Source organism: Accipiter gentilis, chromosome 8 (assembly GCF_929443795.1).
Source record: "Accipiter gentilis chromosome 8, bAccGen1.1, whole genome shotgun sequence".
NCBI lineage: Eukaryota > Metazoa > Chordata > Aves > Accipitriformes > Accipitridae > Astur > Astur gentilis.
This window is the reverse complement of record NC_064887.1, coordinates 18045938-18072356: the sequence shown is the minus strand read 5'-3', so window position 1 is coordinate 18072356 and position 26419 is coordinate 18045938. Positions and strand designations below refer to the sequence as shown.

General features: G+C 37.3%; 1 long non-coding RNA gene across 1 annotated transcript in view; it reads left to right on the top strand.

Annotated features, from left to right (window-relative positions):
- The window catches only part of LOC126042289 (uncharacterized), a 168803-nt gene extending 155797 nt beyond the window's left edge, over window positions 1-13006 (top strand). The window contains exon 5 of the long non-coding RNA XR_007507101.1: window positions 12956-13006. This is a non-coding gene — a long non-coding RNA (uncharacterized LOC126042289). The remainder of the gene's footprint in view (window positions 1-12955) is intronic.
- Window positions 13007-26419: the final 13413 nt, after the last annotated feature.

Sequence of the window (26419 nt, the reverse complement as noted above, 5' to 3'; positions counted from 1 at the left end):
CTGTGCTGAGATCCAGAAGACATTACAAGGGCAGAACTTCATTATTCCTTGTTATGGACGTACTGTTTGAAGAGTTTTTAAAGCAGCCTAGATTCTGATCAGGAATTTTCAAATTTGAGAATCTCTGAGCTCTACTTAAAGAGCGTGGTTGATGCATCTGTGGTAAATTTTATCATACAGCGTTTTCATTTAATTAGATTGTGAACTCTCAATGACTTCCTGAGAGTAAATTTTCTTGAGAGGAGAATTAGAAAACATTAGATGAGGTAAAGGACTTGAGAATACTTGTCCAGAAGAGATTGTTAAGAACATAACTAGGACAGCTGTGAGCTGTGCTTTCAAATTGTAAATGATGCTACTAAGTGATTTTCACTTCTGATTTTCAATAGTCTCAGAAATTGTCTTCTACCAAAGCTTCTTTGAATTACATTTTGTTTAGTAATCAGAACCACTATATATGAAGTATTCTGGAGCGCATTTCATACAAGGAGAGGGTGAGAGTTGGATTTGCTCAGCTTTAAGAAGAGAAGGCTAAAGGGATATCTTCTTGCTGTCTACAGCTACCTAATGGGAGAATCTAGAAAAGACAGAAACAGACTCTTCTCAGAGGTATACAGTGGCAGGTTGAAAGGCAACAGACAGAAGCTTGAACACAAAACATTCTCATTAGATACAAGGATTATTTTTTTTTCCCATGAGAGCTATCACATACTGGAACAAGTTACTCTGAGAGGTTTTTGACTCTGCTTACTTGCTGATATTTAGAACTTGACTGAACCTTGTCTTGTTGACTCTGCTTTGAGCAGGGGGTTGGATGAGATGACCTGCTCTGGTGCTTTCCAACACAAATTATTCTATGGTTCTACTCTGTGCTGTATTTGGAATTTCAAGAGAGCACGTTAGCACATTCAAACTCTTTCAAGACTCAGTTTTGCAAATCCTCATCCTGTTCCTTGAAGCATGTATCGGCATTTAGGAACCAGCTGAGGTGTACAGATTGTGCAGGTACTGGTTCTGTAAACTACCTAGAAGGTAGACTGCTATACCAGGGCCAGGTCTTAAGACTACATGATAAGCTGGAGAATAATGGAGGATGAGGGTCAGGGAACGGGGGAAGACTCTAAGCAGAGCAGACATCACTGATGCCCCTGTGTCTAGCAATCCCCTCAGAAGCAAGAGGAGCCTCGACTAGCAGTTCTGTCCTTCCTGGTGACATGAGGCAGGGCTGTGCAAAGTAGGAAGAAGGGCTGGTGAAGTAATCGCAGTGATACAGTAAGCAGGTCCGAGTGGAAGGAACCCTCCTGGGAGTTGTGTAGAGGGAAAGGCCTTCCTTAAATGCCTCTGGGTAGAGCATTTCATTTCCTCTTATGAGAGGAAGAGTGGCTGATTTCTTTCCTGGTCACCAGTATAGTTTCTAAGAGCCAAAATTATCTTTAGTGAATGTTCATAGCATGTAGCCAGCCAAGGTAACTGACAAGCAGCTCAGCCATAAGAAAGTGTCATTGAAAAGGGTTTGATTTATGTTTTAGTGCTATTGGTGATGTCGAGATCACCACCTACGTATTCTTTTTCTGCTGATCAGAAGAGGCATTAGTTGTGCAGATGATAACACAAAACTGGCACTCAGCTGGCCCAGTGCTTCCCAATGCAGTGAAGATGAGAAGAAATGAGACCCTGAAGCCTAGAAATATTAGTAACAATAGGTTAGAAGTACTAGACAATACTTACTATTCCTCAAGAAATCAGAGGTCCAGCTGTGATGATAACTCAGCAAAATCTTCCCCAAACCTTCTCCAACTTCATTCCAAAACAATGTGCTAGATGTTCAGGTTTCCTGTAGATACAGAAAAGGGTATGTTTACCTGTGAGCTCCTTGGTGGTGCTTCTTATGTTTTCTGTTGTTCTTTGAATGATGTAGTGGCCTGATTTACTCTGCTGTGCAATGCTGAAGCTTTTGATTGATGTTTCATTGAATCATAAGGTAACTCATTGCCTGTTGTCCAGTGGGTAGATGATTAACACTGCAGGTGCTCAAGCTGCCATAAAACACCATTAAAAATATATGCAAAAGCTCCACTTCAGTGTTGTAAGACTGCATAACTAAAATACTAGTTTAATTTTTTAAGGCATTTTAATGAAGACAACCTCAGTTTTCACTTCCTTTACCTTTGGAAGAACTGACATCTGATGGGAGGGCAGATGTTGGGAGACAAGCAATGTTGTGGTTTAAAACCAGCCAGCAACTAAGCACCATGCAGCCACTCACTCACTCCCTCCCCACCCAGTGAGATGGGGGAGAGAATCAGCAAAAACCCCATGAAACTCATGGGTTGAGATAAGGACAGTTTAATAGGACAGAAAGGGAGAAAATAATGATGATGATGATAACAACAACAACAACAATAGTAATAATAATAGAATTCGAATATAATAAACAAGTGATGCACAATGCAATTGCTCACCACTCGCCGACTGATGCTCACTTAGCCCCTGAGCAGCGATCCTCCCCACTGGCCAACTCCCCCCAGTTTATATACTGGGCATGACATCACATGGCATGGAATATTCCTCTGGCCAGTTTGGGTCAGCTGTCCTGGCTGTGTCCCCTCCCAGCTTTTTGTGCCCCTCCAGCCTTCTTGCTGGCTGGTCATGAGAAGATGAAAAATCCTTGACTTAGTATAAACACTACTTAGCAACAACTGAAACCATCAGTGTGTTAGCAACACTATTCTCATACTAAATCCAAAACATAACACTATACCAGCTCCTAGAAAGAAAATTAACTCTACCCCAGCTGAAACCAGGACAAGCAGTCAAAAAACATTTCTGGAGGGTGGCAGGGATAACTTCTTGATACAGGTATTGGAAGTGCCAGCTGGGGTGATTCACAGCTGGATCTGCTGCTGTTCACTAACAATGAAGGATGGGTTGAGGATGTGGTAATCAATGGTAGCCTTGGCAGTAAGGACCATGAAATAGTGGAGTTCAAGATCCCCAGGGCAATGAGGAAAAAGAGTGGCAGAGTACAGTTGCTGGACCTTAGGAGAGTCAACTTTGACTGATTAAGGAAACCAGTGGTCAGATCCCATGGGTGGCAGCTCTGAAAGGCAAATGTGTTCAGGCAAGGTGGCAGGTTTTTAAGGATAGGATAAGCAGAAGAGCATCCATCCCAATACTCAGAAGAACAAGCGATGTATTGTCTAAGCAGGAAACTAATGGGAGGGGTCCAAAGTGCAGACATTCCCCTAGTAAGCCCCTGAAGATGTCTGCATGTTTTTTAAGAGAACAGTGCATAGACTATTCTGGCATAGCGGAAAAGAATAGTCTGACTTCATGGAAGGGTCTTGCCAAACTCTTTGGTCTCTCGTGGTCAGTTCCTGCAAATTCTGTAGAGAAATCTAGGCACTGCCCTTCTGTACCACTTTATTTTCTCTGACAATGTGTCTGCAACATACCAGTCTATGTTATCCCTTAAATTTGTTTGCTTACTAAGAGCTATACTTCTGTACCAAACACTAGGCAATGTGAAAATGGCTGAGATGACAGAGACTGCGTTTCTTCCAGATTGGAAGGAGAGCTATAACATTATGGTGCTGCATGCGAGCTAAAAAGCCCTGCTGCTATGCAAAGTTCTTGCACTGGGCACAACTGCACTGCCATTGTTTTAAAGCTTCTGTACCTTAAGCCTTTGCAACATACTTTGCATACTATTGAAAGCCAGTTACACTTGATGGTTTTGCTTTGAATGCTAGGCGTTGCTGGTATTGTCAGGCAAGCAACTTGCACTATTAGCTTTGTAGCATTAGGAGGACATAAAGTATATGGTACAAATCCTGTGGGCCAAATACATGCTAGTGGCACTATTCAAGCTGAATCCTGAGTGCTTTGCTAAAACAATCAGGATTTGGCCCTGCTTGCCTTTGGTGCTGATCTTGTCCTCTACCCACTAAGCGTCTTATGGGATGTAAATGATTTATTTCCATTCATCAAATTCACAAGGTATGCCCATATCTGTGAAACATATTTTTTAAAAAAATATAGCACAGTTCATAATCTGTTTTTTAAAAAAAAGAAAAGCATCCAAGTATTAGGCCATCAAGAGTCAAAAGCATAATTTGAAATGATAAACGTATCCATTTTAAGTTACACATTACTTTGCATAGTTAATATCACTATAATTAGTCATAGTTCCTGTAATTTATTGAAAAAGATGCTCAGCCCCTCTAGTGTACTACAGTGATGAATGTTGGAAGTGCAACTTTGGAAGCAGGAATCAAGAAAATTAGTAACAGTTGGAGAATTAGCATGTAAATCAATAATATCCTTTCTCTTGCATCTTGAAAACTGAGGGTATACATCACACGCTGCATAACGAAAGAGAGGGCAGAAGTTGAATTGTAACCTCCTTTACATTACTAGGTCTGCTTTTACTGCAAGAACTGTTTAAAATCATTTCAAACGTTAGAGTAAATCTCTAGTAAATATTTAAACTATGTATAACTAGTCACAAATAAATTAAGCTGATTTTATGCATTCTCTCTAATTAGAAGGGCACAGCATTTGTTGAAACGTGATTAGTATTATTCATTAAGCAAAAAATTCTCATTTGTATCTTATTATCACTATTCTGCATAAACCAACACAATTTGTCATGAACTCCCTCATTTGCTGTATCCTCAAAAAGCAGATTATGCTTATTTTTCATTTAGACAGTGGAAAATCAAGCCAGGTGTTTGGCAGCACCAGAGTGTTCAGGTGTAACTGTGCCAGTGATGGTACATTACTAGCAGCGTGGATGAAGAATGAGGCATGGAGAATCTTGGGACTGAGGTGCCTTGAGGCCCATCCCTTTAGAGTGGTCCTGCTGATGAGACAGGTGGTGTTGTATAGGACTAAAAAAAAAAGAGAGAAACTTTTTTGTAAAGTCAGCCTTTCACCTTCAAGTGGAAATGAGAAGTGCTTTCACATAGCTGCTGCTGCACTGAAATATCTGGACATGTTTGTGGCTGAAGTCTCTGTGGTTGCTACTTTTGTCTTAAAGTTTCCTAAAGCTGAAAAAATGCAAGTTGGTGCACAGAGTTCTCTGTCAGTGTCACTGTCTGAGAGGAATTGGTACAATATTGCACGGGCAGTGGACTATACATAAATATTTATATGTGACCTTGATTGTAGTATATTATGCAGGATAACTAATTCACTGTATGCCTATTCTTCCCCTTCTTTCCTCTCATTTCTTTTTAAGCTTTGAAGAACATCTTTTTAAATATCCCATATTTAATTCTGCCCTCATTCGCATGCACGTAAACCATCAGTAATACTGCTGAGCTCAATGGTGCTGAGTCAGTGTAGAGTGTGTTGGAATAGAGTACTGGGCTTTCTACATCAGCTCAGTGGTGTAACGGATTTAAAAACTCTGTGAACCTTGTGTTCCAGCTGTAAGGATACAGGACTAGGTGTCACAAGGACTGGGTTCTTCTTCTGACTTTGTCACTAACTGATGTATCACTTCTTTGTTCCTTTGTGTCTAAACTGGGATTGTAGGGATAAAGATATTCAATGGGCACCAACATCTGTAGAGGCAAAAAGTGCTGTAAAATTGTTAGGCATTGTTATTTCTACATCGGATAGATGATAATATTAAAGGAATCATCTAGGGGTTAGGGTTGTGTTTCCTACAGCGTATTTTTCGGGTCTGCCAGAATCTGATTGTAAGGCAATGAGTTAAGTTGTTACAGTGCCTTTGATAAATACTTATAGGGATCAAGAACAGTTTTGGCTATACAGACAGCCACAGTCCAGCCTCTCTGGACAGCAGACTGTTTGAATTCTTCACTGTTTTCTTAAACTTAGACGGTGGTGAGTGCCCCATTAAGTTCTAGACAGCATGGTAGATGGTAGCCCTCAGAGACTAGCATGAGAAGTGATATACTTGTGTACTTGTTCTCTACAGCTCCTGTTTTTTGCCTTTGGAGATAAGTTCTTTATCAAACTGGACTCTCTGAGAAATTTTACACTGAATGTCATCTCTGGTCATATATTTGGAGCAAGGAAACAAGGAGACAGCCCTGTCTATTTTATGATATGGAAATATATTGACACTCTTACAAGAGCTATGACAGGAAATTTTCACCCCAAGATCAAAGCAAAGGAAAAGTGCTATTTCCAACATAGCCCAACAGCAATGAGAGCAATATTGAAAAGGAAGGACTTTGTATATGGTCATGCTAAATAATAAAAGCATAGTTACAAACAAAAACCCCACATCTTGCCACTTGACAATTCATTAATATTATACATCTTTGCCATTGCTCATCTATATCTTGTCTATTCCATTTTACTGAAAATGTACTTGTGAGTTACAAATCCAGACTATGAATAGCTTAAATAGTTAGTAAGAGAAATAAATATATTTTCTTTCCCTCTAACATGCAATTTTAATTTTCATAACTCTAAAAAATCATATCCCCCACAATGCAGGCCTGCCAGGAGGCCTGAAATCTGCAGGCTATGGCCTCTCGGGCTGTTTTCCAATGACTCATTTTTAATTTTAAAGAAGCATTATCTCTAGCTAGTAAATTAACAACAGCCTATAGTGCACACACACTGTCATCCATCTGCTTAAGGCTCTTGTCATTTGACACCAGTCTTGTATCTATAGACTTCATCTGGTATTCAAAAGCTATCAACCCTGCCTCCAAGATAGCCCACCTTCTGGCTCCAGGCTAGAAGACTGACTCTCCATTTCCAATTCTAATGAACACATAGCTAGCAGCAGTTTTTCCATTAAGGATCTAGTGTTCTTAGAAAACAGACAATGTTGGAATTACTTGGATCCAGAACTGCATGGGAAGTGTTTGTAAAAGAGACTGAACTACTTGAAGATTGTTCCTTAGGCAGCCTGACTTCTGTTTCTGCTCTTCTTCTGTCAAACAGTACACTTGGCATTACCTCCCGCTTGTAGTACGTTAGACATTAGTGTTATTACCGCTGCATTCTGAGGAGTGGAACACATTAACAGATGAAATTCTTTCTATTAACTTTCAAACTAGGAGCACCATTGTTGAAGAGTTTTGAAAAATGCAAGGCAATACCAAAAATCTCATGACTAGTATGAATCTCCCAAATGAGAGAAAGCCATGATATTGTTCGAGAGGAGCAACTATGTCAGTTACTAAATTTTGTGTAATTTCAAATTTGGCTGCAAATGAGGTGATTAGTATCTTTGCAAATTATTTCTAGGTAATCCGATGTCTGCTGTAAAGAAGTGGTAAGGATTTAACAGACAATTGAGTCTCTCTGACAAGCTTCAGTCATTGCTGAAGTTCCAAACACCTACTGCTTCATCAAGGTTAGGGAACTTACTCCAGGAGTAATTGAAGAAAGAGGGCTCGTGTTCTAGACCCCAAAGGACGTAATTTTTTTTTCTTTTCCTGATTATGATAGATGTAGTTGTCATGGGCATAAGCAAGAAGAATTGACACAAGTCATACAAAATTGTAGTTAGGGATGAAACATAGGTGACGTTAGCATTTTATTCTTGTATTTCCCCTCTGCCCACAAGCTTGGAGAAGTTCCATTTAGGCCATTTGTTTGTGATTTTTCTTGTCTGATAATCTGTGCAGTGAAAAAATAGTCTGTGTTGTCATGGGGTTTGTTTTTACTGTGTACCTCAAAAAAGTCTCTTTTATTCATGTGTCCTGTATCCTGACACAGTGGATGTGGTGTCATGGTACTTGCAAGAAAATAGAGCTCTGAAGGACATATGATCGATGGTAGTATCTCTGCCTTTGCTGACTCTTTGATCAGGTGTGGCAAGGGAATGCAAAGTACCCGTACTAGTTTAACACACACGTAATTATGCTTCAACATGTGATAGACCCAGAATGATATTCACATATGTTCAGTTGAGGAGTGAGGCTGAGAGAGAAACAAGAGACTTAAGATGATCAGGCTATTCTGAATCTTGATCTGTCAACGATGCGGAAATAGTGTAGTTCCATTTCTGTGAACTCCTGCTGATGACTTGTGTCTTGTTTCACACATTTAGGGTCTTACCACTCTGCTATAAGTCATCGTTATTTTCTACTGAGTTATCTTTGAGAGAAGGAGTCTTTAACTGGTGTTTGTGAGACTTCAGTTTCCTTTTAAAGAGAAAGAGTCAAGTTATTTTGAGGAATACAGTGACAGTTTAACAAAAGTGATCCTAACTATATGTATTATTTAATAACATTCTCAGTTGCGTGAGTCATATTCTTGTAATTTGTATAAAGAGTACAAGCAGTATCTTTAAAATGGATGGGGAAACTTTCTTGCATGTGCATCAAATATGAAACTGCCCTAGATTAATAAACCTTTGAGATTATTTTTCCATTTATCGGTGCTCTCCACATCAAAATACTTTTTAATTTGATTTCAGTTGGGTAGTGTTATATCAAATGTTTCACTTCAGTACATAGTGAGATAATGTAAAAAAAAAAAAAAAAAAAAAAAAGCCCCTTATGCTCAGTCTTTGTAATATGTGACAACAGCATCAAATTAGAAGAGAAATGGCTGTTGATTTCTACTCTTTAAGAAAACAAGATTTGTATGTAAACAATTTAAAATAAAGCAGCTAATTTGCTTCCAATTGTATAGTCTATAAAGCATTAGTAATGGAAGTAAATTAGGCATGATTTTTATTTATACATTTTCAATTGGGAAAATTGGCCCTTCACCAAATGTAGCCCTCACTCTGCAAACATTTGCTTACTTCTTTACCTTTAGGCATCTAATTAATCCTCCTGAAGTCCGGGGGACAAATTCTGTGGTTATAGTTTAGCAGCCATAACCATCTACAGGTTTGGAGGTCAAACAGAGGCTTAAACTTAGCCTGGAAAGCATACAGAGAAAATAGAATAGGGTGCCAAAGAGACAGTGGGATCCCTGTGCACTGTGCAATACTTCCTTGCCAAATGTGTTATGAATTTGCCAGACTTGGCTTTTGGTTCTGAAGGCTGAACAGTTTTCCAGTACCCTTCTCTAGATAAGCAAGCAGGTGTTTATATCTTCATTTTACAAATGCAGGAAGTGGTTTGCTTAAGGCTGCAGGCTCAAGAACCTGATACTGGAGGGAAGGTTAGAACCGAACAACCCTTGGTTCCTGGTTCTGCATTTGGTTCACAGCAAAATGCCATTTTCCAAGAAAATCTGTGGAAATATGTACATAAATTATAATTATAAACATGTAGCTTACTGTGTCCAGTATATATTCACTGGTAGACAATGAGTATTAGAGGAATAATAACTAATCCTGTCGGATAGTGTGCAAGACTCCTTATGGTGCTTCATAAATAATAATCCATTCTGTAAAAGATTATTATACTGTGTAGTGCTTGCTACATAGGGCTGCATCCACAAGCAGAATTAGGTATGCAGTACCCGATCTTCCATGGGATCTTTCATGTATTGTTTGTGTTATCTGCTGTGCAGTTGATTCATCGGAATGAGTTTATCAGGCAGATAATGGGCAGACAGTGTATTCTGTTTTTCAAATTATAATGAATAAATGACATTTCTATTTGTTAAAAGTGGAAAATGGATGAAAGATAAATTCCAAATTTCTATTTTTGTGGATCACCATTGCCTATGTAGTTAGGCAGTCTCACGGTTTTATTTCTGTGGTATGAAATGTTGTTGTTTTGTGTTTGTTTTTTTTAAATACAGACACTCACCAGACAAGGCAGTAATGTTACCCACTGACTTTGCCACTTGGTTTTGTAAAGATCTGACAGTACAGGATAAGAAGTAAAGGGACTCTCTGATCCAGAGGCCACTAAGGCTGTAAACAGGTTTCAGTGGATAAGGTATCAGGCCCAAAGTGTAAAGAGTGTGACTGAATAGCAGTGGTACTTAGTATACAGAAAAGTCTGGAAGTGGCTTTTGGTAACGACGCAACTTTTTAGCTATTCCATCACAAAATATTCTAAAAACATTTGCAGAATGTTACCATTACACATGAGGATTTTTGTTTACTGAAAACATTTTATGACCATCCAAGTACCTCACAGGAGAAGAGAACTTAAAAAAACCAAGATACCTTCAATCCCATCTTTTATAGTCAAATCTGCTTCGGTCTAACTGAAAACTGATTCTGTAAATTGCCCTATATAACAGCCTATGCTGATTTTTTTCCAGTTCTCTGTATGGGTAAGTGTAGCAATAGTCACAAGGTATATTCTCAAAAGTGTGTGAAATCTCTGTAGAGATTATAAAGTACAGCACCAAATTTCAAGGACTCAATGTAATGAGTACCTTGGCTAGTCCATTAATTTGTTAATTATTAGCCAAATTGTCTTGTAGGAAAACAATGTTTTAAAAATTGACCCGTGGAATATGCAGCTGTGAGTCCATAACTAGCAAGGTATGTGTTCAGTATTTGTACAGTTAGATATTCAGTAAATAATGATAGTAAATAATACTGTACAGTCAATAATACTGAATATCAGGGGTACCAAACTAAAAAAAAAAATCCCAAGAAAAAGACTTGAAAAGAGATTTTATTAATGAAAAGAAATACTTTACTGTAGGAGAAATACTTTTTATAAAGAGAATGAATGACAGAATATTTCAAGCTAATCTAAAACCCAAAACTTATCTCAACCTCTGTCCCTTTCATTCTTTGCCCAAAACTCATTTTGTGCAGTCACAATGTCTTTTCTCCATATCTAAATATTGAACAATTACACTATAGGCTCAGATCTTCAGACTTCTTTGGACACATCAAATGTGGGCTGTGCATTCAGAAATCTTTCTCTTCTTCAACCTCTCACAAGCTAATGGCAAAAATCTACAATAGCTCCTTTCTTACCCTTCATATACATTTCAGAAATGTAGGCAAAGAAACAGTCATTCCTCTACAAGCTGGAACTCTCAGCCTGTCTCAACCACCTTCCAAAACTGTCATGACTACCAATTTTTGCCTATTGATGTGATTAAGAGCTTAATGTTACACCCAGTGCATCCTTTCTGAAAAATATTCAAAAATTATATCTTTAGATTGAGCTACAACCCCTGAGTAAATGATAAGTTTAGAGGACCTAGGTCAGAGATAAAATTGTATTTTGGATCTTAACTATTCCTTTTCAGGTATCTAACTCACGTGAGATTCACTCAGATTTGGACAATAAATTCCTTAAGATCTCCAGACTGTTGACCCATTCTTTAAGAAATAATTTTTTCAGCATAGACTTCCCTGCGTTTCAAACATTTTTAGATGTTTGGATTCATGTAAATAAAAATTTAAAGCTACAGATGTCTATCCATAGTTTATCAAGCTATTTTCAGGCTTTCCTTATCAAAAATTCAAATTAGTTTCTTTTGATTATGTTTGAAATGCTGTAGTAATAGGATGGAGGGCATTGAATCAGCTATTCGCTACCTGAAGCTTTATTCTTGTTTTGGCAGAAAATTTATTCCCTTCATTCGGTTATTTAGGATCTTTTTTGTCTATTTCTATGCTGGAATCTTTAACAATATTTGTAATCTGAAATACGTAGCTGAGTGATGAAACAAGGCTTAGAAAATGCTATTTTCAAAGAATGGCTGAGTGCCTGCAATTTCTATGATGTTCAGGACAATATATCTGTATTTTAATCAGCTGGTTGCAAATGAAGAAGCATGCCATTGTATGATTAATGAAAACTGCTGTTTTTAAAGTTATGGTAATATATGTATGTTAAAAATTTAGACTATTCTTTGTAGCTATTAAAGTTTGCTATTAACATCAGCAACATTGTGCACTAACATCAGTCTACTTGCTGTATTGTACAACCCTCAGCTTAAAGAAACATACTTTTATTCAGTGATGGTGCATTGATACTACGAAGTTAAGGGAGCATGATTTAACTTCAAACATCATGCTACGTTTCCAATTAACCATTAAGTTGTCATTTACATTAAACCCAAATGTTTTGATAGGAAAAAGCAATTGCTGTAGCCAGAAAAAAAATTCAGACTTTATACAGATCACTTCAATAGGCAAGAGTTCTTGATGTGTTATAAGGCAGTGGCTTCACAACTCTTGGGACAAATTGCAATTTGATCAACTGCCAATAAGTGAGGTCATACTCGTATCTTTTTTATTTGTTTATTTTTAATTTGTGGGTGAAGACTGTGCTCATTAAAGTGAGGAACTCCACACTAGTTTTAGAGAAGTGTTACTATATTCTATGTAATGAATTGTGTACACTTATATCCTTTTCAATAGTTCATCTAATTTTCCTTGGAATTGCATGGAGAACTTTATTATTTAAGTATTTTTCCAATCTCTACTATTTATATTTCTGGTACAAACCTGCATTTGATTACGCTTGGATAGTAGATGCTTTGTCTTTTCTCTGTGCTCTTCTGCTATGGAAGTGAGCTTGTTGCCCTTTTTTTTTTGCTTTGTTTTGACAGGTAAGAGAAATAATTGACCAAGCAGCTGAGTTAAAGTTATTCTCTGCATTTTGGGATTTATAATGAGTACAATGAATTTGAATTACTGTAGACCTTTACAGCTTTATGTTGTTTTCTGGTCATATCAAGGAGTAGAAAATACTTTCATTATGTATTTTTAGCAAAATAAGTAACTTTTTTTTTTGTTTCTTATTTGTTAATAATGGTATGGCCCTTGCTTTTCTTCTTCAAATTTTGTTGGATTAATTATTGAGCTTATTAAGAGAAGTACTGAGAAGATCTATTCTGGTGTCAGATAGATACCAGTGGCTTAATGACTTGGCCACAAGACTAAGCAATATCAGATCGCTGAGGCCTGTGACAGTTAAAATATCCAGATTGTGTCTGTAGATGTTTTCCCTTTTGAAAATGTAAACTTTCAGCATTAATGCTGCCATTACCAGAATGTTGCTGACATTGCTTCTATGTTAGAAGATCATTACTGGACTCATTCCTGACATGTAACATTTCTTTTCTTCAGGGAGGTGGGTGGACAAGCACACAGAGCTCACTGCTGAACTACTGAAATTGGGTAAGTTCTCCTGTTGTCTTCATTGGTACTGTGTGGCTTCCAAAATATGTAAGGAGTTGATGGAGAAAGCATCTGCGTAGTTCACATTAGTAGAGAAATTTGTTTATTGTACTTTGCACTGAGGTTGTTCCTATTCTTGTACACAGTGTGCCTGGTAAACAGTTTGATGTTTGATTGCCTTTTAGCCTTTCCAGATGACCTACATGGAGATTTTTATTTTGATTTCTACTGACTAAGGTGTTTTCTTATTTCCTGCTTTGTCACTCCATAAAAGCATAGAAAATTCACCCCAGCTTGGAGGACTATCACAGGTGCTATGAACCACCTAAGACTTCATAGTAAATGCATTCCTCAGATAGAGGCTAAAAAATCTTTTGGGGGGCTCTCTGTATCTTACTTCCACCCAGATTGAGCTAATGCTGCAGACCTAGCCTATAACAAATGGAAAGAAAAAGAAAGAATTGCAATGTGATCCAAGGATCACTTTTTTGCCTAGTCATACACTCATTTCCCACCTTTCTGTCCCAGCATTTTGACTGCCTCCTTCATCCTTTACGGTTCTTTCTCTGTAACGAAGATGGTCCCATGCAGTGCGCTGAAGGCATTCTTTCCCCCTTAATGAAATGCCACATGTTCTACACAGCGCAGGAGCGTAAGTTCTGAGCTTTGGTGGACTGCCAGCTCCACTTACTATGTGGAGGGGGGGGGAAACACACAGAAGTACAATCCTTTTCAAGCCTTTTGTTCCCTACAGAATGTATTAACAAGACTGAAAGCAGCTGTGCTTGCTTCAGCTGTAAGGATGGTAGATCTGAAAAAATGTAACCAACCTTTCCCATGCCGTGAGTTTCAGTCTACATAAGTACAGTTCCTTCTCTAGCCTCCAGTAAGAAGGGAACTTAACAAATCAGCAAATTTTAGAAAGCTATGAAATTAGAGAAAATCAAATGATTGTCAAATGGACTTTCATTACTCTTTATTTATAGTAACGCGCATAAAATTGCAAAGAATAAAGTAGAAAACTTGAACTCCCATGAAAGACATTTTGCACTGCCATTATTGTTGAGTTAATGTGAAATACCTGTTTAAATTGGCTCTTTCTGTAGTTTCCTCGTCATACATCTTAATGTCAGCAACATCTGCGACAGAATTGCAATGTGGATCAGTGCAGATTATCACCAGTTAATAAAGAGTCAAAAGCATGTTATAGGTAGCACAATCTCTTCAGTTTATTTCTGTGGATAATCTACACATATGTTTTCAATAAAAGCTTACATTAAACAAAAGTTATGTACAGCATGATACGTGAATGACTATTCTTGGCATAGCATTTGCTTGTTCAAGTTCAAATCCTACAGCTTGGTCTCCTCTTCTGATCTTAGCTCCAAATAATTCCTTTTTAGTTAACAGTGCTCTAAAGAACAATTTGAGCTCTCATTTTCACATAGGTCTCACAAGAGAGGTACTCATAACTTTATGTACTCCCTCCCCATAATCGAGAGGGAAAATACTGAATTATTATATTCAGAGGATCATTCCTTAAACACTGATTCTCAGACTGAATGGAGATCATGGGGGAATCTTTCATCTTAACAGTGTCATTTTAAGTCACGCCATAAAAACCCCAAAATTTCAATAATTTCACCTGGAAGTTTTTGGATGCACTGCTGACTCATTAAGTGTGAACTGTAGTTTTCAAAATGTTCTCAAGGATGTCCAGAAATCACAACAGCACAAAAGGAAACCATATTCCCCAGCACCAGAGGCAATTTTGAAAATATAATTCTAGTTATTAGTGGATCTTACTAACTCTACAAAACTTCTGCCTTATCTTTGTTACCACAAAAAATACTTTTTCTGAGAGTACTGTTTCTGAAGATGATGTTCATCCCTAATTGAATGCCTTTGAGATGGTGGCACTTTCCATTTTATGGAAATACTATAAAGCTTTGAACACTGTGACCCTCAGAAGGGCTCTAAGGGTGAACAGACAGATAGCTGTCTAGGACCCCAAGACCTACAGGGTACAAACTGGATAAATTAAACAGTGCTACAAATTATCTAGTGTTTGAATGGGTGAAAGATGGCATATGCCGCCTCAGTCTCTACAAGTGTTCCCCACAAGCCTACTAGCTTTGTTTAGTTCTGAATAACAGGTCAGCATTTGCTATCAGTCCAGCAGCCAGCATGGATGATAGAAACAGGCCTAGCAGTTTAACATTTAGTTACAGCCAGCTTCATTTTTCTGGATCTTGTGAGCCCTTAAATAAGTGCAAACACTGCAGATGAAGATTGTAGACTCAAAAACTCCATTGGTTTCAAGGAAATGCTTTTAGGAGCAGAGTTTTTTGTAGGAATGTCCATGCTGTAGACCCAAACTACCTGATAATCAAAGTTTTAAACCAGTATGGCTTTCCCCTGGTAGCCAAAGAGATTTGCCTTCCTACCTGTGTTTAAGGGCACTCACAAGAATTGGCGGCTGGGGGCTGCTGTAGAAGTGTCACATACATAGCAAACTGTCTTTTATTTGATGTGGTAACAGCAGGGGATGACTGCAACTATGGTATTTCTTCTTAGTAATAGTAGTGTTAATAATTTATTATAATTAGTTTTTAGTAATGTAAGAATTAATAGTAAAATCAGTAATCATTGCATCTTCAGTGGTGTATATCTGTGGTTGCTGTTATCCTGTGTGTGAACAAATTATGTATTTGATCTTAGAGCAGCACAATGTCACTGTGATTATAGATGCCTAAGTAAGCACTACGTGTATGTAGTGCACCCAGCTCCCTCATATGTGGTAGGTGATACATGTAGTGATATGTCAAGCCATCATAATACATCTTGCTGATTTAATGGTCATTTTACTACATTCCATGCATCTAAAATAGGAAAGGAAAAGAACCACCAGACTCTGTGCTTGTGTGGTTTGGAAGTCTTTGTCTCTCTCTGCCAGGACACAAAAGTTGTCAGAGCTCAGTGGAATTTTTGTGGGCACTGAGTCTGAACGTTCGATAACTCCGTGTGAAAGCAGAAGCAGCAATGCATAAGCATTGACAATAAGGAGCAAAATGCACTTAGATTAAAAAAAAAAAAAAAAAAAAAAATAATGAGGAGGTTTTCTTGCATACAGTAGGCTTAGCCCTTTCAGAGATGAAAATAAGCAGATTTCTGGGATTCTTGATGCTAACTGTTTGAATTCACAAAATAAATAAATAAACTTTCCCCAAATGAACCCCTGCTTGAAGCACTGAGCATGCCAGTGGCAAGTTCTGCTTCAGACTCCAAGAGATAAAGTATGTTAGCGCATATCGGTTAGCCTAATTTATTCAGTGTCATTGCCATATCACAACCTTCTGTTTGATTTTCTTATAAACTAATAATTTCCTGAATGAACTAATACTGCCACAGCCACTAGTACCTCTGCCTTGTAGAAGTTTTTTATTGTTGTGTATGCAACTAAATTGAAATATCTTTCACTTGAAATATTGACTTTAATATCTCATTTGAAAAATTCATGAAGCCTTTGATGTTAAATCCATACTCAATTTAGCCAAATGCCATTAGAATATGCAATACGCCTGAATACAGAGAGCATTATTGTCTGTGTTTCTGCAGAAGAATTACATTTTATGACTGTAACGTCAGAATCTTTTTTGGATTTGTTCATGAAGAAAAGAAAGGGAAAAGCAGCACATTAGAAGCAAAATGAAAAGTGGTATTGATTAGGCTCTCATTTACCCTCTCTTTACTTCAATCCCTAAATGCATGGAAATAAGGGTTGTGCCACAGCAAGTAACAATGCTCTGTAATGAATGGAACAATCTTTAGAAAATTAGTGTAAACATGTATGATAGTGCACAGATGTTGCTCCTAGTAACTGTCGTACATTTATTTTATATCTCCATTTACATACGTCTCTTTATTTCCTAATAGTATCATAATAGAAACATGACAATAGTTAATGATTTCATAAAACATGGAATGTAAAGCTGACAGAGAGGTAGAACATTAATTGAAACCTATAGCTATAGTACATTAGAATTACATCTCCTAAATGACTCATGATAAAAATATCCCTCTTTTACAGAGAAAGACAAAGACAGGTAAAAAACTAGGCTTTCAGCAAATTAATTTTTTTTTTTTCCAGTAAAACAGAGACTGGCAAATGTTGCAAAATCTCCTGAGTGCTAATAGAATGGTGTTTGCCTTTAGTAATTTATGGGCACTTTTCCCCCAGCTATCGATCACATTTGGAAAAAAGTAAACTGCATTAACATTTTAGGCAGTAACGGCTCCAGAAAATGTTTGATTCTTATCACTACCAAAACTGACTTGGCTCTTCAGCAGGTGTGGGAGAGCGGCGTGCATCCAGCCTGCAGCACGTTTATGCGCGGACCCAGATCTAACGGAATGAACTCGATGTAAACCAATGCTTTGAGCTTAAAACATAAAAAGTAGGTTGATGGCACAAGTCAGGAGACTGCTGTGTAGCAGTGTAATGAGGTGTCCAGAGGACCTTGGGGTCTACGGGGTTTAAAATGACCAAGATAAACAAAAAGTGACGAAGGAGGAAGGGAGAACTGCTCTCTGCCACCATCTTCTGGCCAGTCCTTGGGCATAGACCGCCTCTGCTTCATCTCCCGCATGGTTTGCCAAGTCTCCTGTTGCCTCAACTGAGAGAACAATCACAGCCATTTTAAGCAAGCTCATACTGGAAAAAACCCTTATTTTAAAAAATTTCCAAAGGGCAACTGGATCTTAACAAACTCATGCAGATGTATATTAAAGTGGGCAGTGCAAAATGCCAGACTAAGGGAGCTGAAAGCTCTGTGAATGAATCCAGAGCATTAATGCCTGTGATTTTATTCCTAGAATTTAGGGGAATGTGTTGTTTTGGTCAGTGATGATGACTTTCATGTGGCCACATGGTCCTGAATGCTCTAGAAATGTGTGTTACGTGTGATGGTGACTGGACTCAAATTCCTGCAGAATATTTATATATTGCGCCAGGAAACAGCTTCATTTCAATAGTTAACACTTTTTTAACCTCAGGGTTAGTGTGACAGCTGTTCCCTGAATACAAACCCTTGTGGGTTGCTTTAGCTGAAACTCTACATAGGTGCAGAGAGGCAGTTTGAAGAATTAAGTCTGACTGACCCCTTACTAAATTTTTTCTTGCTTTTGTTGATGTCCTTCCATTTAATTATTTCTTGCACTCATTAAGTATTTGCAGACTGCTTACAGAACTTCCAGCTTTATTATTGGAAAGCAGTGTTGTAAGGTAGATTGACCCTGAAAGTGAAATTAGATTTGAAGATCCAGACTTTAGATTTCTGGTTTTACCATGGACCTTTACCATTTGCAGAAATCTGTGAACTACAGAAGTGAATTGAATGAAAGTTCTTATTATATTAGTTAGTGTTATTGTAGGTGACAACATAGCACGATAGATTGATATTTGATTCCTCTATAATTAATTGTGACAGCAACAAACACATGGAATTCATTTACAAAATGCGTACAAACTGAAACTGCTATCCTTCTGATTCTTTTCCTTGCTCAGGTCATTTCATACTTTTATCTCTCCAGAGCTATAGAATTATATTGCCATTTGGTCGTATGTTAAATTAATTGTGACAAGTTAAAATAGATGTTAAAGTGAGCGCTCCTACAAATCAATTAGCAGTTGATTAGTACAGTTTATATTTTTTCATAAGAAGTAGAATCATGTATATTATGAGTACAAATGAAGGTTAGGTATTTCCTGATACTGGAAGAAATTTTTTGAGTTGAAGATCATGTAAACGATATGATCTGTATTATGTAGAACCAAATTAATATGCTTGCTTGTGCTTTAAACTAATATGCAAACATTTCTTGGAGATCTCGTACCCTAGTGCTTTTTCTTCAAGTGACAAAAAGAACCTCAGAGCATCTGTACCTCAAAAGGAGATTATTTTTTACATTATGCCAAATAATATGAAATAGTCTGAAGTATATATTAAGATGCAGCATATAGTTTATATGTACCACTGAATCTGATACCGGTGAATAAAACTTATTAGAAAAATCCATTTGCCATGCCTGAAGACTTTACGGTGAACAGTTTTACAGATCTCATTTTTCAGATCTGAATTTTATTTCAGAAGCTTTGCATTATGCTGACTAATGAAGAATTGTGGGAAAGGACACAAAAGTTGTATCAAAAAGAAAGAAACTTTCAGCTGCAATTTAGAAATATTGCACAAATCAGCATGTGGCTATACACCTGTGTGTATCAAACATGAAAATACATGCTCCCTAAAACAAATTGCATCCTTTATTTGGATCACTTACTCAATGGTCTTGAATTTCTGACTTTTAGTTTCAACTAGGTAAGATGAGGTGGCCTGTTCAGCCCATGTTATTAAAGAAATTGGTTCACCTATTTGATTTCATGTCATTGTAGTTCCAGCCATTCATTCATTCAATAAACAGTTTGGTATGTTCTGAGAAAAAATGAATATTGATTAAAAAATCGATCACTTATTAAGAAACAGTCTAAGGGAAATTGTTTATCCAATCAATTTTAATTTTTGATTTGTTATTTATATTTTCCAATTTAATCCACCCCTGCCTTACGCTCCCAAACTACCAAGCAAATCAGGAGGAAGGGCAGAGAGACACTGGCAGCAACTGTGCAAAGAACACAAAACCTAATGCATTCATTTTAGATTAGGCTGGTTGAAATAGGCCATAGTAAAGGAGATTGTGATTGAAAACTGGGGATACATTACCGCATGCACCTTTGGCTATTGGACTGAAACTTTAACTTTTAATAGGATTTATTAGGCTCTCTGCTTCCTACCTATTACATCAGTCAACTCCGACGCTGTCAAAACACAATAGTTACAAAAATATTACAGTTTTCATCTGAGCTGGCAGAGATTCTGAGTGTGGAGGCTGAACGCACAAGGCAGTGACAGAGACCTACACAAGAGCTCTGGAACATTTATCTGTTCTCTTGACGTGAGACCTAGGCTGTGAACAGAGTTGCTGAATACTACTTTCGGCAAGGGAACAGACTAACGATCTGATCTGTGTTTTATCTGAATGTGTGCAATAATTCTAGCTTCATTGTTCATTACATTAATAAAGAAGGCTGCCTTGATACAGGCAATAGATAAATACTTCTGCATCCCAGTGACTAGTTTACTCTCTTTGGGATTTTCATACACAAGTTGGAAAAGATTCATATTACTTCTGCCTCTGAATTTGCCTGGAGTTATGAATCTTCCCTCTCCACCATTATGAGTGTGACTGAATGTAGTTCTCCTTTTTAGTAAAGCAGAGGTGTGCTGATCTCTTCATATTTAAAGTCGGTATTAACTGTGCCTTGCTGACCTGACCTCCCATACCTAACTTCATGTCGGAATGTTATTTTTCAAGAAATATGGAGATACATGTGTAAAGCATGGGAGAGCTATTTTAAGGATTTAAAGCCCTGCTTCTGGACACCTGTTTGGGACAGGCACAATACCAGAATCAAGAAACTTCCTGTATATACGTGTATCTGTTCTTCCATGGGGAAGGATGTGGAAACACTACCTGTCATGCTGCATTTGTGGGCCTTGGGTTTATAAATAAAAACTCACCCTCTTGTGAAGAGCTGAAAAGTGAGAATGCTTGAACAAGAACCAAATAGGCAGGGTGGAAGGCCGGGGCTATGTGGTCTGAGATCTGCAAGGGAAGGAGGGCGTCTTTTGTGGAGGATAGCTTACAAAAGGAGCCTTGCATGGCTTTCAGCCTCTGTGGAAACCCAAGGCCTTGAGGTATGATTAGCAGTGTTAAGTAATCAAGGATAAACCTTATTCAGACTAGTTGTGTTGTTAATCTTCCAAGTATGGAAGAGTAAGGGAAGAACTAATGTATATATTTTTTTTTCCCTCCAGTTAACACATATTTTATATGGGAGTTGAGAGTTCAAATTATACATAAAAGCAAAACTAATGTTAACCTGGCTTGTTTAGTTTCCTTCTGCCTTTTAAAATTCAGTGGGAAATTTTCACTGGTCATGTTTGTGATGAGTCTTATGGAGAGCTTTTATACTGAAGTTGGCTTTATGCATTATATTTCCTGGGATTCTGCATGTTGATGACCTTCTCACTTTCCTCTTCATTCGTATCTTCTTTCATCAGTTTTTAAAAGGCAGATGAGGTATGCCTTGCCTTTAATTTCCTTTTCCTCAGATCACAAAGGAACTTGAATCTGCTCTGTCATTGAAATAGAAAAAACCCCCATGTTCCAAAATGTCATTTTTTATGCTTAAATAATACAGACTGTAGTGTAAGAAACTATGAACAGGATGAAGCTAAGTACAACACTTACATAAATGTTTAAAAATACTCAAAGATAGTAATACTTTGTTTTGCGACTCAGGGATGTACACAACAGGCTTCCCTAAGGTCTCTCATGGATCCAGTTCTACTCTCTGATGATATGACAGCAGATACTGTTAAAAATTTTTTGGCTGACACCAATCAGGAAGAGTTTGCAAGCACTGGGGAGATGAACTTTAGAATTCAAAAGATCTTGGTAAATACTGGGGGCGAAGAAAAACTAGGTGCAATTCCAGGTTGCATGATCGGGACCCTCAGATTTAAAATCAGGGAGAAAATGATTCCTTGAAGTGTGAAACCTGAGATGCAATACTCTGCCTGGGTTTTGGTCAAGATAAATGTGGGCTAATCAAAGACTTATGAAACAGAACAAACAAAACCCCTGGAAACTCCTGCCTTTATCTAGCTGAGAAAAGACTGAGGGGTGAATACTATAAGCTCTAAATGATGGCTATGAATAGGATAGTGACCAAGTGTTCCCTGTGTTCACTAAGAGCAGGGCAAGAAATATTTCTTTAATGTGTAGCAAAAGTGATTTGTATTAAATATAAGGAAAGAAGACAGACAATAATGCTAATTAGGGAATGGGGGCAGCTATTTAAGGAGGCTGTTTAATTGTCATAATTTTTAAGAAACAGACAGATTATAGCTTGTTTATAATAGAACCTGCTTCAAAGTACAGAGCTGCACTGGTTCACCTACTGAGCTGCTTCTCCTCCTTTCCCTGACAGCATTCTTTGATTAGTTTAACTGCTGATTACTTGTCCCAGATTAAGTCTCTGAATAAGAAATGGTTAAATAATTTGGAGACTATAAATTGCTACTACTACCCATCATTTTTCATTTCATTCATTTCATTGCATTTCTGTATTTGGGGCCAGATGTGCATGGCATTAATGGACAGATATAAGTATCTGATAAGGTAAGATAAGATATAAGGACAGGTTGATACAGAGCAAGTTAGACTCAGGTGTTTATGTGGGTTTATCCATAAGGGTAAGGGTGTGAAAAGTTGGATCCAAACTCCCAGACTTTATTCCATGAAACCTTTATCTCCTGTAGATGTGATTGCTATAGAAAAAGCTAACCAATATTGATTCTGCCTAAATTTCCATCTGATGTCATCCCAGGGTGATCAGTAAATATTCAGGAAGTGTAAGACAATACTGAATTGCTTCATGCATCTGAAAAATTAACAGCATTCAGTGTAATACATTGAAAGAGACCATAGGAGTGCTGCACATCGCCTTGCCTTTTCAAAGACAAGATATTTCTATAGGTCACTATGAAAAAAGATCTAGAGATGAAAGTGCTCTAACCTTTTTTCCAAGTTTGCAAAAGATTTTGTTTTACTTGGAGCAGCAGTAAGCTTTATTTAAAGATAAAGCCTGAATGCTGTATATATTTGCCAGTTCAAGGCTAGTTAAATTTAATGACATTATATTGCCACAAAACAAATGTGACAGCCTGGAGAACTGTGCCCACTGTGTTTGTTTTAAAGGAAGCCATGAGTTTGAACTGAAAGTCTTGTAGAAAATGAATGATGATTAATTTTCTAGGGCAACTATCCTTTTGAAAAACCTACATATATGCTCATGCTTCTATCTCATGGGTCTCCCAATAATTCTTGTAGGATTTTTCCCACAAGGACTTCCAGGTGTAATGCAGAGTAGTCCTGTTGCAGTCACCCCTGAGTGTAAAGCAGAGGCCTGTTGTGTTTACAGCATCAGGCTTAAAGTATACTGTAGTTAATTGATGTCACAATAATTTTGAATAACTTTAACAAGTTATTTGTATTAGCATCTTCATGAAAATGTGAAGAGCTGGTAAGAAACTGCATTTGTTCTTAATGAACAACCTTGATTCATTAGGGCCCTGTGTGTTATAGTCTCTATGTACCAAAGGAGTCTACACCCCTCAATGTGTGATATGACTGGTTATGATTGTGAATTTTTCTGTTTTATCATATTTTCTGCATTATTCTAATCTTCTCTGTATGAATGGAATTGCATCCCTTTTTGCTTGACAGCAAAGACAAACATCAAGCTGTCCAGAAGATAGAGTGCCATTTTATTCCTTTGTTGAAATTCTTGATGGGATGGGCAAAACATCAGCAAACACTCAAGAAAAACCTCCTGACCCTCCAATTATTCTTGCTGGCATCTTTAGATATTTTTAATAATAATTTCCTTTTCGAGAAATATTGAGTCCTTTGTGCTGGAACAAAAACAAAACCAAAAACAAACCAAAAAACCCCTCAAACTTTATTTAATTGCTACATGGTCAAACCCTGAGTTCTACAGTAGTCCTTATTTAAACTAAATTAGTGCTCAGAATATTATGTCTTCCCCACTAGAATCCTTGAAATTCAAGCGAAGCATACTATACTAGAATCATTGTGTTAAAATGGCTATTTATGATTGTTTTAAACCAAATCGTTTGAACCAGCTTTATTCCCAGGCTCACATTAAGTAGCATGCACACTGCTGCTGTGTAATTATGGCAACACATTTTAGAATGTTCCTTATGTGGACAGAAAGGAGAAAAAAAATATTACCATGTTATTCAACCTGAAAAACTATTAAAGCCTCCAATTCAAATATGCCTTTTTGAAACTATTGAATTAACAGAGTTAGATTAAAATATAAATGCACTTTTAAAGTAATATTTTATTTTCAGAACCCATTTTCTCTTTATATTATTTATACAGTTGGTGTGTTTGACCAAGAGAATTGATATATTGTCCTCAATAGGGTAAATACCCACTGTGATTACTTCTTTAATTGCCAGAGCAATCTTTCTCCTTTCAAAGAAAGCAGTAAGTCACTACTCAAGAAAAGAAGTCCATTGCTGTTTCTCCAAGCACAGTTCGTATCCAGAAGATGAGCCTGTCCTTCCTGTTTCTCTGTAAAATCATAAACCCTATACTCTGTACGTACAGCAACTTACTGCAAGAACAGTGTATTAGACCAACCTCTCCCCCTGTGTTTGTGCCCCTGTTAGAAAGGAGGTAGTCAGGCTTACTGCCACCTACTAACACTGAGCTGTACCCAATGTATTCTTTGGAATTCATGGTTCAGTATCCTGATAACAAGATAAAAATATTGCATGGTGTTAAAAACTTCAGAGATCAATTTAAACGGATGGAAAGTGTAGTGTTTATTCACATTCCCAGGCACAAAACTGAGTATGTTCACTACACAGTTTGGGTGCTTAATAAGCCCAAGTCCCAATGAATTGGTTCTTGACAGTTATGAATGGTAGACTAGCTGCATTAAAGCAATGAGGGAGCTAACAGCAGGTTTGAAACTGGGTTTGAATAAATCATCAACCAAACATATAACGGCATTATAACAGTAGGCCAAAACCTCTACAGCCATGTGATTGCTAGTTGCCAGGAGACCATGGATCTTGGGCATTCTGAAAATATTGGAATAATTTTAGCTGTCTCAAATTTATAGAATCTTTGGAAAAATCTAATACATTTGAATTTATTAAAATATAACTACTTTGTCAGGGTGCATGTAAAGCTTTTAGACAAAATACGGCTTTTCAGCTAAAACAGTTTCTTTTGCACATTGATCTGCTTTCTTCTGTATGATTTATAAAGTATTTAGAAAGAATATTTGCAAAATGCGATGTAGTATTTAAAATCTTGACTGCACTAATTCAGTGCCTCTAATGAACACATGCAGAATTATTGTTGTGCTCTTAGGTGTCCATCCTGCCATCCGTTTGCTTACATGGGTAACTTTATGCTTTAAAGTAGTTCAGTGGAGGTCAAATGCACTGCTTTCATGTTTAAATTTAATCACATTAACGAGCCTTTAAAAGCTAAGATCTAATACTCTGTTTGCAATTACCTTTCCTGCAAAAAAACATTGTTAGATTATGTCAGTGGTAGAAGCATTACATCAAATCCAGTGGTTTTTGTCCCCATTTTTCAGAAGGAATTTTGCCAGATATGTGTGTATCTGTGCTGTCCACAGATGCAGTGTATAAGTGATAGGCCTGATTTACAGTGGAATTTTTAGGCTGTCTTCTTATTTTGTGGATAAAATGTTGAACTTAATTGATTTGAATTAGACAGATAGATGTTTATTTGTCTGATGTGTGGCCCCAGAGAGGGAAGAGTCAGAATGACTCCTCATAGGCTGCTCATCTAGCTCACAAGCCATCTTCTGCAAAAGAAGCAACACGCCCTCATCACTAGCACTTGCTGTACAACTTGGGACAAGTGTAGGAGACCTCAGAGACGGTTCTAAACAGCTGAAAGACGGAGCTTTCTTTTTTTGATTTCTAGTTCTGCCACAGATTTTCTTTTGTATGACATCATTGGGCATTGTCTTAATTTTTCTGGTAATAGGGAAGACTTCCCTTTCTTACAAGAGTCAGGAGAAAGAATTATTTGTTGGTTGTAAGGCTATTGTATTTTGTGATTATAAGTACACAACTAGTTGTTAACTTACCCTAAAAGAAATAACAGGAAGAAAATCTGACGATTTGTGAAGTGTAAATTCATGGCGCATTTAAATTCTGCCTTAAGTAGATATAAGGAATACCCCAGTTATATTCTTTTTGTAAACTGAATTAATACAGACATAAGAATTCCTTTCAACTCAATATGTTTTTGCAAGAATTCAATCAAAGGAGAATTATTTTTTTAGAAGAATTCCCTTTCTGTAAAGCAGCAACATCATAAAATAGGCACTAGGCAAAGCTTAGGAGAGAGAAATAGAGTGAGTGAAACTAAGGGCATGTGAAGAACAGTCACTATCCAGCAACAGCAGCAAAACAGTTTCAATTTTCTGGATTATTAATTCAAATTCACACGCACATGCCAGTTAAAATTAAAGGCCTTTTTTTACTGCTCTAGTTTAAATTAAAGATTATATTCTGCTCCACAAGTCTGAATTAAATAGCTTATTTTGCACACCAAGCTCTCATTTTAAAGCTAATAAAGAAAAGACATAGCATGTACGTGCAAGCTCGGGACAGGAAGGGTCTAAATTACTACACCTGTTTCACTTGG